Source organism: Vulpes vulpes, chromosome 12 (assembly GCF_048418805.1).
Source record: "Vulpes vulpes isolate BD-2025 chromosome 12, VulVul3, whole genome shotgun sequence".
Classification (NCBI taxonomy): domain Eukaryota; kingdom Metazoa; phylum Chordata; class Mammalia; order Carnivora; family Canidae; genus Vulpes; species Vulpes vulpes.
This window is the reverse complement of record NC_132791.1, coordinates 1,747,159-1,760,726: the sequence shown is the minus strand read 5'-3', so window position 1 is coordinate 1,760,726 and position 13,568 is coordinate 1,747,159. Positions and strand designations below refer to the sequence as shown.

The 13,568-nt window shown below is 51.3% G+C and overlaps 1 protein-coding gene across 2 annotated transcripts in view; it reads right to left on the bottom strand.

Annotated features, from left to right (window-relative positions):
* Window positions 1-13,568, bottom strand: part of BRINP1 (BMP/retinoic acid inducible neural specific 1) — a 169,155-nt gene that overhangs the window by 106,731 nt on the left and 48,856 nt on the right. The window lies entirely within an intron of this gene.

Sequence of the window (13,568 nt, the reverse complement as noted above, 5' to 3'; positions counted from 1 at the left end):
GCCTAGCAGCCGATACCCCCATCCCCGGATCTGCTCCAGCCCAGTGACCTCCATCCCCCACCTCCTCCAGCCCCTCCATCCTCCCACGGTCACTCCTAGGATGTGTCATTTCCCAAAGCCCCTGAAACTCTGACATGTCATATGAAAACGTTCCAGCCTTGGACCCGTCCGTCACGACATCGGCTCCCTACCTCTTCGAGACCCCCAGACCTGCGAGGATCTCCTTGCCCTTTCTCCGTGATCTACTGTCTTCTCGTCCTTCTGGATGGACTTGGGGCCAACGCTCCACCTCTACATTTGCTTCCGTCCAATACTCTTAATGCCTTTACCCAACTGTTCTTCCATCTTATCCCCTTGGCAAACCCCCACCCTGTTTGAACCTACAAACACCATCTTCGCTCTTACCTCGAACCTTAGGTTCTCTTGGAGAAGAGGCTACAGCCATTATCAATGGATGGTTACCCCATCATCAGAGCCCTCAGGGCTTCCTGCTGATGCTATTGTATTCCCTTAATCAGATCCTTCTACCATTCGGCAGACTAAGGATGTCAAAACACTACAAACCCTTTTGCACTCCCCAAAGCCCCCTTGCTCAGAGATTGGTTTCACATCGTGGTTCACAGAAAGAACAGAGGCCATCGTAAGTCCCTTTCGGATCTGAGTGAAATCAATCTATTTGCACCCACACCCTCTCTTTCCTTTCTTCCTGTTCCAGCTGAAAGCTGCCCCCCCCCCTTCCCTCCATCTCCGATCGCCTCCCTCCCTGCCTCTTCAGGAATTCTCCATCCCTGATAACCCCACTCAGACCCTCAGCATCGGCCTCTCCCATCAATGGTCTCCTCCTTTAGAAGCCAAAGAACAACAGCAAAAGCTCTTCTCTTTATTTCACGTCTCTGCTCCCTTTCTTGTTGTGCTTCTTGAAAAAAAGAAAAAAAAAAGTGTACTCCCTCGCTTCTCACTTTCTTCTCAACTCACTGCAATCTGGCTCCGGTCCTCAACATCCTATTTAAACATCTCTCCCCGAGGTCAAGATTTTAAACACAAAAAGCTATTTTCAGGTTCTACCTTCTGTTCTCCATCAGAAACCATGGCCCCTGAGACCCCGCACCTTCCTTCTTAAAGCATTCATTTGTTTTGGCCTCCGTGGTAGCAGACGTCCCCAGCTTGCCTCCCACCCCACTGGCCAGTCCTCCGCTTCACAACTCAAGCTCTCCGGAGTGAACACATCCTCAGAGACATCTGCAACGACTAGTAACCTGATGGCCCCAAATACCGTAATTTTTTGCCCAGGGGTCAGAACCATTTCTACAACTGCTTACCAAGTCTCTATTTGGATGGTACAGCTAGTTTAAATTTAACATTTGCAGAGCTGACTCATCACCTTCAGTCATACACAACCCCAAAGTGTCCTTGCCTTACAGGGCTTCCTGTCTTGATGAAAAGCACCAACAACCACACAACTGACCAAGTGGAAAAAAAAAACCGTCCCCTTTCTCTTTTTACCTATTTAACCTAGATCCAGTGATTCAACACGGAAGGTATGATCTTGCCATGACCCTCGATTCTTGAGTCTTCCCTGCTTGTCATCCTTCAGATTCCAATAGTGAGTCTTCCAACTCCTTAAAGTATCTCAAGTCCTAATTTCATTTATATGACATTCTTGAAATGATGACATCATAGAGCCGGGAAACAGAGCAGTGGCTGTCAGGGGGTAGGGATGATAGGGGAGGAGGGGAAGGTGTGATGGTGGATCTTTGCGGTGATGGAACTCCTCTGGTCTGGGCGGTGGTGGTGGCTACGTGGATCCACACATGTGGTAAAATGACACAGAAGGATACACATGCGCTGTTCCAGTATCAGTCTCCAGCTTTTGAGGTTATGGAGAGGCAACCATGGAGGGCAACTGGGAGAAAGCTACCCGAGACCTCTCTAGACTGTCTTTGCAACTTCGTGCCTATTTCAAAATAAAAATTAAAAATACATGGCTCTCAAATCCCCACCGATGCTACTTTAGTCCAAGACTCGCTCCTCTCTTACTTGGTTCACTGCCATACATTTTGCACCCTCTCATTTTGCACCCTGAAGCTTCTCTCCTTCAACCCATTCTCTCCATTTTACTTATATTTTTTAAAGACTTTATTTATTTGATAGAGAGAGAGAGAGAGTATCAGCAGGGGGAGGGAGAGAGGGAGAAGCAGACTCCCCCCTGAGCAGGGAGCCTGATGTTGGGGATCATGAGCCAAAGGCAGATGCTTCACTGACTGAGCCCCCCAAGTGCCCCTCCATTCTCTCCTTTTTAGCAGGAGTCACGTTTCTACCATGACAATGTGACATGCTCTGCTTCCGGGGAAAATCCTCTGAAAAAGGATCGGAGGATTTTCTCCAAAATCCTCCCCGTTGTCCTTGGGACCTGTGGTTCCCAGCTTGTGTGTGAGGGGCTACAGGGCACCAAAGCAACCTCACAGGGGCGGCACAGGGCATATTGCAAATGTTCAGGAGGAATGAAGGATACCGACATGTACTGGGCATCACAAAACCACCAACCTGAAGTAGTTTACAGTTTCAGCATTAAAACACATCGACTCCGTTCACATGGCACGTCCTCGCTAAGGTGGGCTCTTGGCAGGACTGCAGAGCACTGCAGACAAACGAATGAGGAACAGGAAATGGGGGCGGCAGGATCCAACGCCAAAGTTTAAGAAGTAGAAACGGTGGTTACTTAGGAATGAAATTAAAATACGGCTTTTTTCGGTGTCCATCGAAAGATGAATGGATAAGAAGCTGTGGTCTATGTATACAATGGAATATCCCTCAGCCATTAGAAACGACAAATACCCAATATTTGCTTCGATGTGGATGGAACTGGAGGGTGTGATGCTGAGTGAAGTAAGTCAATCGGAGAAGGACAAACATGGTATGTTCTCATTCATTTGGGGAATATAAAAAATAGTGAAAGGGAATAAAAGGGAAAGGAGAAGAAATGGGTAGGAAATATCAGAAAGGGAGACAGAACATGAAGACTCCTAACTCTGGGAAACGAACTAGAGGTGGTGGAAGGGGAGGAGGGCGGGGGGTGGGGGTGACTGTGTGAGGGGCACTGAGGGGGGCACCTGACGGGATGAGCACTGGGTGTTATTCTGTATGTTGGCAAATTGAACACCAATAAAAAATACATTTATTATTAAATAAATAAATAAATAAAATATGGCCTTTTCTTCAGGTCATCACTTTTCAAATGGCCTCTAAACTTCCAGGGACGCACATATTTCATTAAGTTGTTCAGACCTAACTACTCCATAAAAAGAATTTGTATTTCCCCGGCCTACGGGGAACCATGACAAGATCACCGGGAGCATCCTGAAGTGAGGAAGTGTGGAAGGCACCACTTTAGGATCAAGAAAGTGCAAGGTCTTTTATATAACATACACTGAGCTCCATGACCTAACCCCCGACTCAAAAAATATCCTCTTCTTGAAATCCTTGCTTCACGCCGCAGGCCCACGTCCGATGCCCCTTCTTTGCGCCCCGACTCCGTGGTCTCCATCTCCCCAGCACTCCTCGTGGGAGGGGCGATTTGACGCCTTCGTGCCCGTCTCTCGCCAGCCACCCTAGGGTGCCCTTACAGGCGCAGAGGAGTGTTGCCTCGTTGGCGTCAGAGGCTCATTCAGTTCCTGCGCAAGGAAGAGGCTCCACCAAGATGTGTCGCCTTGATGCACGGGGGTGGGGGGCGATTCCTTCCCAAATCAGACCAGCCCAAGCCATTCAGCAGTGCCAGAGACGCCGTATCCTCTGCACTCAGTCCCTTCTTCCTCACACAAACCACAGCCCCTATTATGTAGGATCTAAAACTGGATGTCAGAGGATGTCCCCAGCGCTCGGGATGGAGGCTGTCCCCCCGCACCCCACTGATAAACCCTGTTCCGAAATGCAGCTGGTGGCCGGAAGGTGCTCGTGGAGAGCCGCGCATTGGGGGACGGACGTCTCCGGAGCATCGCACATCAAAGACAACCTGGCGGGCACCGTGCAGCGGGAACTGGGAGCTGGGATGTCGCAGGCGGCTCCCGTCACCTGGGCTGATTAATAAAGTAGACACTTGCAAATCAGGGGGCGCGTACTGTTTATAGGAGTCGGTGCGCGCTGGTAGTAAGGACACCTGTCGGCAGGCAGGCCTCTGGATTCCTGCCATAGGCGCCTCAGGGCATCAGAAATCTTGCTCTTCCTTTTTCTCTTCCTCGAACAAACGTCCTCTTGGTCTAAGGATGAGGCCAACGCTGCCGTCCGAAGGCACCTCACCTAGGGCGCCCGGACCGAGCTCCTCTCTTGCGGCTGGAGGCCTCCTGCAAACCGCCCGGGAGTCCCCGTTGCTGAATTTCCAGGGAACGGTGTCTCTGAGATTTACTAAACGACCAGTCCCCAAGCTCTTGCTCTGTGCTAAATAGGATCATATGTTCTCCTCTTGAATCTTTACAACAGTTACAGGATAAAAAGTTATCCCCATTTTACGGGTGGAGAAGCTGGGTCAAGAGGATCAAAGAACATACGCAGGACCTCACGGGTGGGAAACGGCACAGCCAGGCTTCGAACCAAGGTCCGCCCGGGTCTCAAGACTTGGCCGTGGGTGGCTCGGGGATGGCGGCGGGTTTAGGTTCACATAAGCTTCGACACTGACACGGGGCTGGAGGTTTCCATCGAGGGGTGCAGAGGTTTGCAGAACAAGCCAGGTCGGAGATACGGGGTGGGATGCAAGGCTTCCCTCCAAGCCAGTCCGGGAGCGCAGCGCTAATGAGCCTCAGTAATTCTCATGCCCAGAAGGAAGGCCTTGAGACATAAAGAAATGGCCAGGAGGCAGAAGCCATGGGATTCGGGTCCCTTTCATAAGGGGTACAAAGGTATCCAGCGGTAATGTAGAATTGTACATTAAAAAAAAAGAAAAAGAAAAAGAAGAGGCATGCGGCCACAGGGTGCCAAGGATGGACGGGGCAGGTAGGCCTGGGTGCAGCCCAGGAAGGGAGCTGCAGGAGCCGGCCCTGGGTGGCGCCCAGCGGGGCTCAGAGGTGCCGATGCCCACCTTCCCGGCCTCTGTCTAGGCTCCGGGCTCCCCTCTGCCCCCGAGACTCCCGCCTCCCGCCCGGCCCCGCGACCCCTGCCCCTGACCCCCCTCCTGCATTCTGTCCGCGGCCTCCCGGCGAGACTTCTGATGCATCATCAGACCACGGCAGTCTCCTGTCGCAAGCCCGTCGGTGCTTCCCCCTGGCCTGGATCCGGAGAGACACGGATTCCACGCCCCAGACCTGAGCCCCAACCACCGCGCGCTCGAGGCCGGTGCTCTTCATGCCGCACGACCCGCTCCACTGGCGCAGGCTGCAACAGCTTTAGTTGGTGGGGAGCCGCATCTTAAAAAATAAGCAAATCGGGGGCACTTGGGGGGCTCAGTGGTTGAGCATCTCCCTTTGGCCCAGGCTGTGACCCCGGGGTCCTGGGGTCGAGTCCTGCGTCAGGCTCTTCGCAGGGAGCCTGCTTCTCCCTCTGCCTGGGTCTCTGCCTTTCTCTGTGTCTCTCATGAGTAAATAAATAAAATATTTTTTAAAAATAAAAAAATAAAAAATAAATTGGAAAAGAATAGCGGTAGTAGAATGGAATAGAACAGGGGTGCCGGGGTGGCTTGGTTGTTTAAGTGTCTGCCTTTGGCTCAAGTCATGATCTTGGGGTCCCGGGATGGAGCCCCGCGTCTCAGCGGGGAGTCTGCTTTTTCCCTCTACCCCTCCCTTGCTCATGGGGTTTTTTTCCTCTCTCTCTATCTCTCAAATAAATACAATCTTAGAAAAGGAGAAGAGTGGAATAGACTACAAAATATCAAAAGATATCACATGTATAGGGTTAAGTATTTTTTCATGAATTTTCATCTTGATCATACATCTGCGTTAAGTTTATTATTAAGCGTCAATGTAGAAAAAAAATTTCGAAGCATGAGTTAGGGTGGAGAAACGAAACACGAAAATGAAAGAAAGAGAAAACGTTGCTCCAAACAGGTATCGGGGAATATTATTTAGGGTATTTAGTAGGAATAGTCTCACAGTTAGCTAGGAGTTTGAGTTTGGTTGACATCAATTTGCCAGTTGGAATTTCTTTCACTGTTGCCTCCAAGCTGTGACCCGTCCAGCCTTCCCTCCGTCCTACATCACCGCTAGTCAAAATACACACACACACACACACACACACACACACACACACACACACAGGCTTTCCCCGCCCCTTGCTGATGCAGGCACTACTCTGTCGGCCTGGCCTGTTTTTCTCCCACCGTCGTCCCATGAATTCCTAATCCTCCCTGAAGACTAAGTTCAATACCTGTTCCTCTAGGATGGCTTCTTAGACTTGTCTTTTCCTCCCCATCCTTCCCCTTGGCACGGCCCCGAAGCTAGAGGACGTTCCCCTCCCCGTGCACACACAGGGCCCCAAGGACGGGGTCCAGCCGGGAAACTCCGGGCAGGCCCTGGGCTTATCTGTCTTCTGGTCAGCTTTCCCCGGACACCTCAGACTCCTCCAAGGCCTCCTCTTCCGACGCAGAGCCTGGTGGGGAGGAGTTCGGAGGAGTAAGTGCTGCTGCTCCAGGTCGTGGATCCGGCCCCTCCGTGCCTGCTTGGGGTCTGACACCGCAAGGGCGGCCGCTCTGCTCCTCCACATTCTCCTAACGGAGGCCAAGCTCCGTGCCTGTCCCTCCACGGGGGAGGCCGTGCAAGCCTGTCCACTGTCAGAGCTCGCCCCTGACCCAAGCTGGGCGATTGCTCGGCCACGACTGAAGCGAACTCAGGCGTGCGGCTCACGAAGTCAGTCCAGTCATGGCCTGGGAGCAAGCGGTAGAGCACAGCGGAGACACCCATCTGGGAGCAATGAGGCTACGCTCCTGGGAGCGGCAGATCCATTTTAAATAATCACCACAACACGTTATCTTTGCATTATGCCAAGTGGCCCAAAAGACGTTTGCTGTCTATCCTTCCCCATCCCTCTCTCTTCAGGGACAACCTGATCAGAAATTGGGATAAAATGAGGGATAATCTAGGGGGAGGGTCGTGGTTCTCACCAGTGACGCCAGCCTCTAAGTGGCTGAAAATGACAACTACAGACCTGAGACATTGTCCCATTCTCCTCTTCTTTCATGCCTACTGGGCAGGCTCTAAAGGGATGGAAAGTTATCTGTTAACCACTTGGGTCTAAATTGGTTGTTAGGGATTCAGGCCATGGGCATGGAACCTAGAAATGGAGCATAAACATCTTGCTTCCTAAGGAATTCTGCAGTCAGAAGAAGAGAAACCCACCAGATTTCCTACATCTCCTAAAGAAATGGAGTTTTTTGTTTGTTTGTTTGTTTTTGTTTTTTTTTTTTCCTGGTGAGGGGAACCCGTTTCCCTTAAATACTGCCTCTGTGCAGCAGGGAGGACAACCTGGCTCGCCTTCCTGAGGGCATTAACTTCCCCTCTGCTCCGAGGCCATGTCCTGAAACAGCAAAATCCCCTGCCCTTCGGTCCCGCAGCCAGGCTGCTGGGGAGCCCGGCCATTCCACGGATGCCTATTCCGCGACCACTCCAATTCAAACTTGGGGAGGCCAAAATCTAAGACCTTTTATTCTAATATCCTTCTCACCACCCCATTTCCTTTTTCTTCCAAAACTACTTGCTCTAGAGCAGATTTCCCGACCTCCACACTCCTGACATTGCGTGTCAGGTGATGCTTTGCTGCCGAGGGCTGTCTGTACATCGCAGGGTGGTCCCTGGCCTCGCTCCGTTAGATGCCAGTAGCAACCCCCTCCACAACCAACTGTGACAACCCAGATGCCCCCTGGACATTTCTGAAGGTCCCTTGGGCGAGCAAAATCACCCCTGATTGGCAATCATCGCCCCAGGTCAGTGGTCGTCTGTCCATCCTACACCAATTAAATCAAAATCTCAGAGGAAGGACCCAGGCATTGGTATTGTTTAGAAAGCCCTGCAGGTGATTCGACTGGGCAGCTGCTTCTTTGCAATAATGAATCAAGGTCTCCCCTCCCTCCTCCACCGTCCCTCTGGGTGTTGAGTCCCTATCCCTACACAACAGGCTGGAATGCCAGATTCAGGAGTACGAAATAGGAGCACAGACATTCAGGAAACCAAAGGGAAACAGAGAGAGAAGGCAGGGAACGTGAGGCTGTGGATTCCTTCCCAGGGTCTGGCAGACGTAGACCAAAGTGTTCAAAGTGAAAGCTCGGCGAGTAGGGTGGCTTCCTCCCCCAAATGCCAGCTTTTAAGGAAAGAGGTGTCCCTTTGAGAGTGCTGTGACACAGCCTGGTGTCCAAAGGGGGAGCCCTCAAAGCCAGGTAGAGCCAGCAACTCCTTACAAGTGCTCTCCAGAATTCCCAAACCCATGAGAACAAGAGGCTGTGTGGTCAGAGAGCTTGGGTCAAGTCTTACTAACACGCACACGCACACGCACGCACATTCACATAACGTTTAGGAAGCACCGGCTAAACAGTCTCTGCAATCCACTTGCCTACACCACATCCCATCCTCCCAGAAACAAGCTCCCCCTCCTGGGACAAGTTTTATAAGCGGAGAAAATAATAAATCCTAGCGCACGGGATGGCTGGGCGGATCCGTCGGTTGGGATAACGTGTATGCACCCTGCGCGCCCGCTGGACACTTGGTAAGCGTCCGATGCTCGCGACCCACTTACCGTCGTCGTCACTGTTTATTGGACTCTGGGATCTCTTTCGGTTGTCATTCCAGAACACAGCTTTGGACGCCGCGTGGAACTAGAGATCTGTGTAACCTACGTCAAGAGGTGCCCATCTGGACTGAGTTTCCCTGCGCCAGTAGACACGCAACCCTGGTGCCGTGAGATGCTCAGAGTCCATCGGGAATCCAGGGGGCTGGGGCGCCCTTTCGGGTCCAACCCGAAGCATCCGGGGAGAGCTCGCGGTGGACTTGTCCCTTGCGGCCGCATGTCTGTAAGCTCCTTGAAGGCAGCCCCGGCTCCCTCGCACGCATAGGCCCCCGTTGCCCGGCGTCTGCATACCTGCGTCCCCAACAGTCACTCTCCAATGACTTCTGGATAATGACCACATCTCATTCAGCTCCGGGAGACCGACCCCCCGGCCCCGGCCCCATTCATTCAGCCACAAAGCTACGAGCTTTACCACAAAACCTACTGTGGATATTTTTGTGAAATACATCAGGGAACCATTAAGATATCAGATTAGAACTGAGATTCATGCAAGTCTGAAATAAAAGCGCAAGACGGTTAGGCAATCAGACTCGGTTTCCCAAGATTTGATTTACACTCAACTTTCAGGTACTCATTCAGGGCTCAGAGGAAGGCACACCATGAGCCGCAAACCACTTGCTCAGCAACCTGCAGGGAAAACCACTCAATATGAAACCACCTCTCATGTAACTGCTGCATTTTGCAATTACTGATGAGTTCAAAGTCAGGAGAAAATAAACACAAAATAAAACACAAAAAAGGCAGGAAACAATTTTGGACAAAACTGACTTTTTTCTTTCCTTTTTTTTTTTTTTTAGTAGCAACTTTTAAGAGACCAAAATAATTTCTAAATTATCTCGAGAACAAAAGAAATAATTTCTAGTAATGCCATCAGCTGTCTGAGGTAAAGGGGTAAACTCGAATTTACACAGGTCCTGCAAAATTCCCAGCTCTGAGTGTGTGAGAGCAGAGGCATTTCTCACCTCAAGCACAGGAAGCATCTCATAGGCCCTTAATTTTGCAAACAAGAAGCCTGAGCCTCCGGGAGGTCATAACTTGCCCAGGGGCAAAGGGAGTTTCTCAGCACTTGGTTCTCAGAGGCCCCCTCCTGAGCCCCAGCCCTGCCACTTCTCAGATGTGTGACGTGGACAATTTGCCTCACCTCTTGGCGCCTTACTTTTTCTATTCATAACGATATGGACAATCAGAGCATCTGATGATCCCCCCTCCCAGAATGGCGGGGAGTATTTAATGACTAACCTATGTACAAGCTTAGCAGAAAGTGAAAATCAATGATTTTATCCGAATGATGATTTAGAACCTTAATGGAAAAAAAAAAATTGCAAACAGAAGAACATTTAAACGGCGCAAAGCATTCTCAGGTGACCTGGTAGGTAGGGGAGCCCTCATCGCCCCTTCCTGCCGAGGAGTGAAGCGGGCGCCGGACACGCCCCTGTCCATCCCTATCCGCGAATGATAACCGTTTGCTTATGGGTTCTTGTTTTGCTTCGACCCTCACCCTCCACCCTGAGTTTGGTGGATACTGCTGCGCGTGTGTTTGGGTTCGTGTGCACGCTCACTCCGTTGTCTCCTTTCGGCCCCACCCGTGTGACCGAATCACGGCACAGCTCACGGCATAGGAGTGGTGTCAGTCCTACGAGTGAAGGATGTCCGGATGCCGTGGCCCAGGCTGAGAAAGCTAGAAAGTCGCTCCAAAATAAACAAAGCCCGAGGGAGTGTCCCGATTCCAAGTCGGGTCCTCTCCACCACCCCAGGCTAGACCTCCGGGGGACAATGTTTCACGGCATCACAGAATTTCAGAAAAGGCGAGGACCTCGAAGACCGCCCTCGCTAACACTTTCATTTCACAGATGAGGAAATAGAAGCTCCGAAAGCTCCACTATGTGGGCCAAAAGCCCGCATGAAGGAGGCCGAAGGGGCGGCCCCGCGCCCAGGTTCCCTGACTCCAAGATCAATGATGTGGGCAGGTGCACACAGAAAATCGCCCCACCTCCATGTGTCAGCCCAGACACGCGCACGACGCAGTGTGTGCCTCGTGCACCTAAACGACGGCTTGCACCCACCTTAGTGCTTGGCCTGTGCGGCAACAGGAGAGAAGGCTTCTGCTGGGATTTGTCGGAAAAGCTTCCCCTCCTTGCTAGTGGCTCCCACTCCCCACCGCCAGTCTATGAGCTGAAACCAGCCTCCGTGTGCATATGCACGAGGAAAGAAAGGCCCTTAACCCACTTAAGTGGGGAGAGGAGACCTGCCCTCGGGATCTTTCTGAGGCTTCCAGATCACCCTGGGGCCCAGCCTGGGTTCACAGAGGGCGGAACTTGGCCAGAGCTTGAGGGCCGGGGCCCTTGGCTAAAGCTGGCTGTCCAGCACTAGACAGTGTGGCACGTTCCTGGAGAAAAGCCTTGCTGTCAGGAGCAAATGTCGAGTGTTTAACGTGCGACGTCTACATTAGCACACAGGAAGGCACGCCGGAAATCACCGGAAGACACGCTTTCGTGTTTCAACGAAGCAGCATGCAATGAGGACGGAGTGTCAAGGGACAACCGCCCTGATGAGCACGTCCTACTTGGTCTGAAGCTGGCCTGGGTGGACACGTAGACACGTGTCTACGTACTTATTTGCACGTGTGCCCATGTGCCAGTTAGGATTAGAACCCCACCTAATCTCTGCACATGGTGGGTTCCAAATCAACGTTTATGGGATTAATGATGTCCCAGTCATTCCCACCCTGCATTTTTCTTTGTAGCACTTATTGTGTGTGTGTGTGTAATTAATGTCAGTCTCTCCTAGGAGAGCAGGGACCATGTTTGTTTTACTCATCATTGTATCAGCTGCCCCAAACACAGTGCTGGGTCTCTAGCTGGTGCTTAATAATTATTTGAGGATTAAATAAAGGAAGGAAGGAATAACTAGATGACCAGGGGCCTGACTTCTGGGTTGAACTCCATCATTTAATTAAGCACGTGACCTCGGTTAAATCTCATACTTAATTTTAGAACTAGAAAGCGTCCTAGAAATCAGCCTGTTGGACGATGACACAGTTTACTTTAGCAGCGGGGTCCAAAGGCAAGCACATGGAACATGAGAACATCGGAACGTGAGAGCAGACGAGTGAAACCTTCTCTTGTGTAAGTGCTGTGGGAAGCCCACGGGGCTGCAGCCTGGTTACCACCCCCCAAACCCACTTTACTTGCTTTCCCACACCACAGTGGCTTTTATGATTTCTTTAATTGGTCCTCAAGAATTCAAAGAGCAGAGGTTGAAAACCACTGATGTCAAGGTTACCATTTGATGGATGAGGAAGGTGGGATCCTAATGTCACAAGATCGGTGCCCAGAATGCGGGAATTAGTATCCAGATGTCCTGACCCTCCACCTCATTAACGACCTTTCCCTTCTTAGCTCTCTCTAAAACCAACCCCAGATGTTTATAAAGTGGCCATCAGGAAAGACGTTTGCAAGAGCCCTTCTAGAGCTCAGAGACACTCTACGTTTGGACATCATGCCAGGGGAGCCATGGCTGGCAGGAGGGCTTTGGGGCTGGCAGGTCGGTGTTTGGACCCCAGCTCCATTCCTTACCACGTGGACGAGCTGGGGCCATGCACTCGGCCTCCCCAGGTCCTGGTTTTCTGATCTGTAAAGTGAGGTGTGCTCAGCTCACAGAGCTTGTTGTGACCGAGCGAATAACATCCTTTCATGGCACATCCTAAGTGCTCCATTACAGCTTGGCACTATTGAGCAGTCCGTGTCTGTGGTCTACTCCGAGTGTCCATGTGAGCCCTGGTCATTTCAACAGCTATCACAAGCCTATGTTGATCGTCTACCATGCACGACGGCTCCCTTCTGAAACCCAAGCACAGCCATCGCGTTAGATCACTACTCCTCATCGTCAAGCCAACCCACCCCCGGGGTCTAGCATAGGGGCAGGCATCCGGCGGCTGCAAAGAAACATGTATGAATAATGAATGGATGCTTTTAGCTCTATCATATTCATGGGTGTCGGTTATGGATTTAGACTTCGTTTCCAGTCCAGGATCCATCATGTTTTGGCTCCATGACTTTGTTCACGTCGGTCATCTTCTGGTCTTTGAAATGGGAATGTGAACCCCAGGCATCCACCTTCAAGGCGTCCTCAGGAGGCTCACAGGGAACCGAGAGCCAACATGTCTAACCGGGACACTTCCGTTGTCTGACAAAACACCAACCATAACCCACCTGGCTCTCCACCACTTGTTCTATTCCCCTAAATCCTCTGTCCCAGCCCGTGTCCTTCCCCGGGCCAGGGATTTCAGATACCAATGCATTATGTCAAGTAATCAGCGGGACCCCACGTTTGGTTCACGCGTGTCCACAAGGAGCAGTGGCTGTGGTTCCACCAAGAAATTATGCTGAGGATCTAACTTTGAAATTTAATAGAGAACTGTCGTCCTTGAGAATAGTTCTCCCGTGGACTGTCTTCTGAATCAATAACTATATTTTAAAATCCTGATATCCTTCTCTTTTGAAAGAAACACTCCTTATTTTTCATCCTTGTGCTCCTTCTCCCCTTTCTTGCACACCCCATATCCATGATCCCTTGAGCTCCTGCTTTCCGTCGGGCCCCAGGGCACCTTCCCCAGTAACGCTCTGATCACTGATCACCCGTGAAGGTTCGTCTGGGAACTCCTTCACCACCTCAGCCACTATTCAGCTTAAAAATCACATCCCCGATCTATGAAGCCACAACATGTGCAAGGGAGACAGGCCCACTTTCATAACAAACACACAGAAGACGTACGACCTACACGCATGCCGTCCCAGATGCAGGTCAGCGTC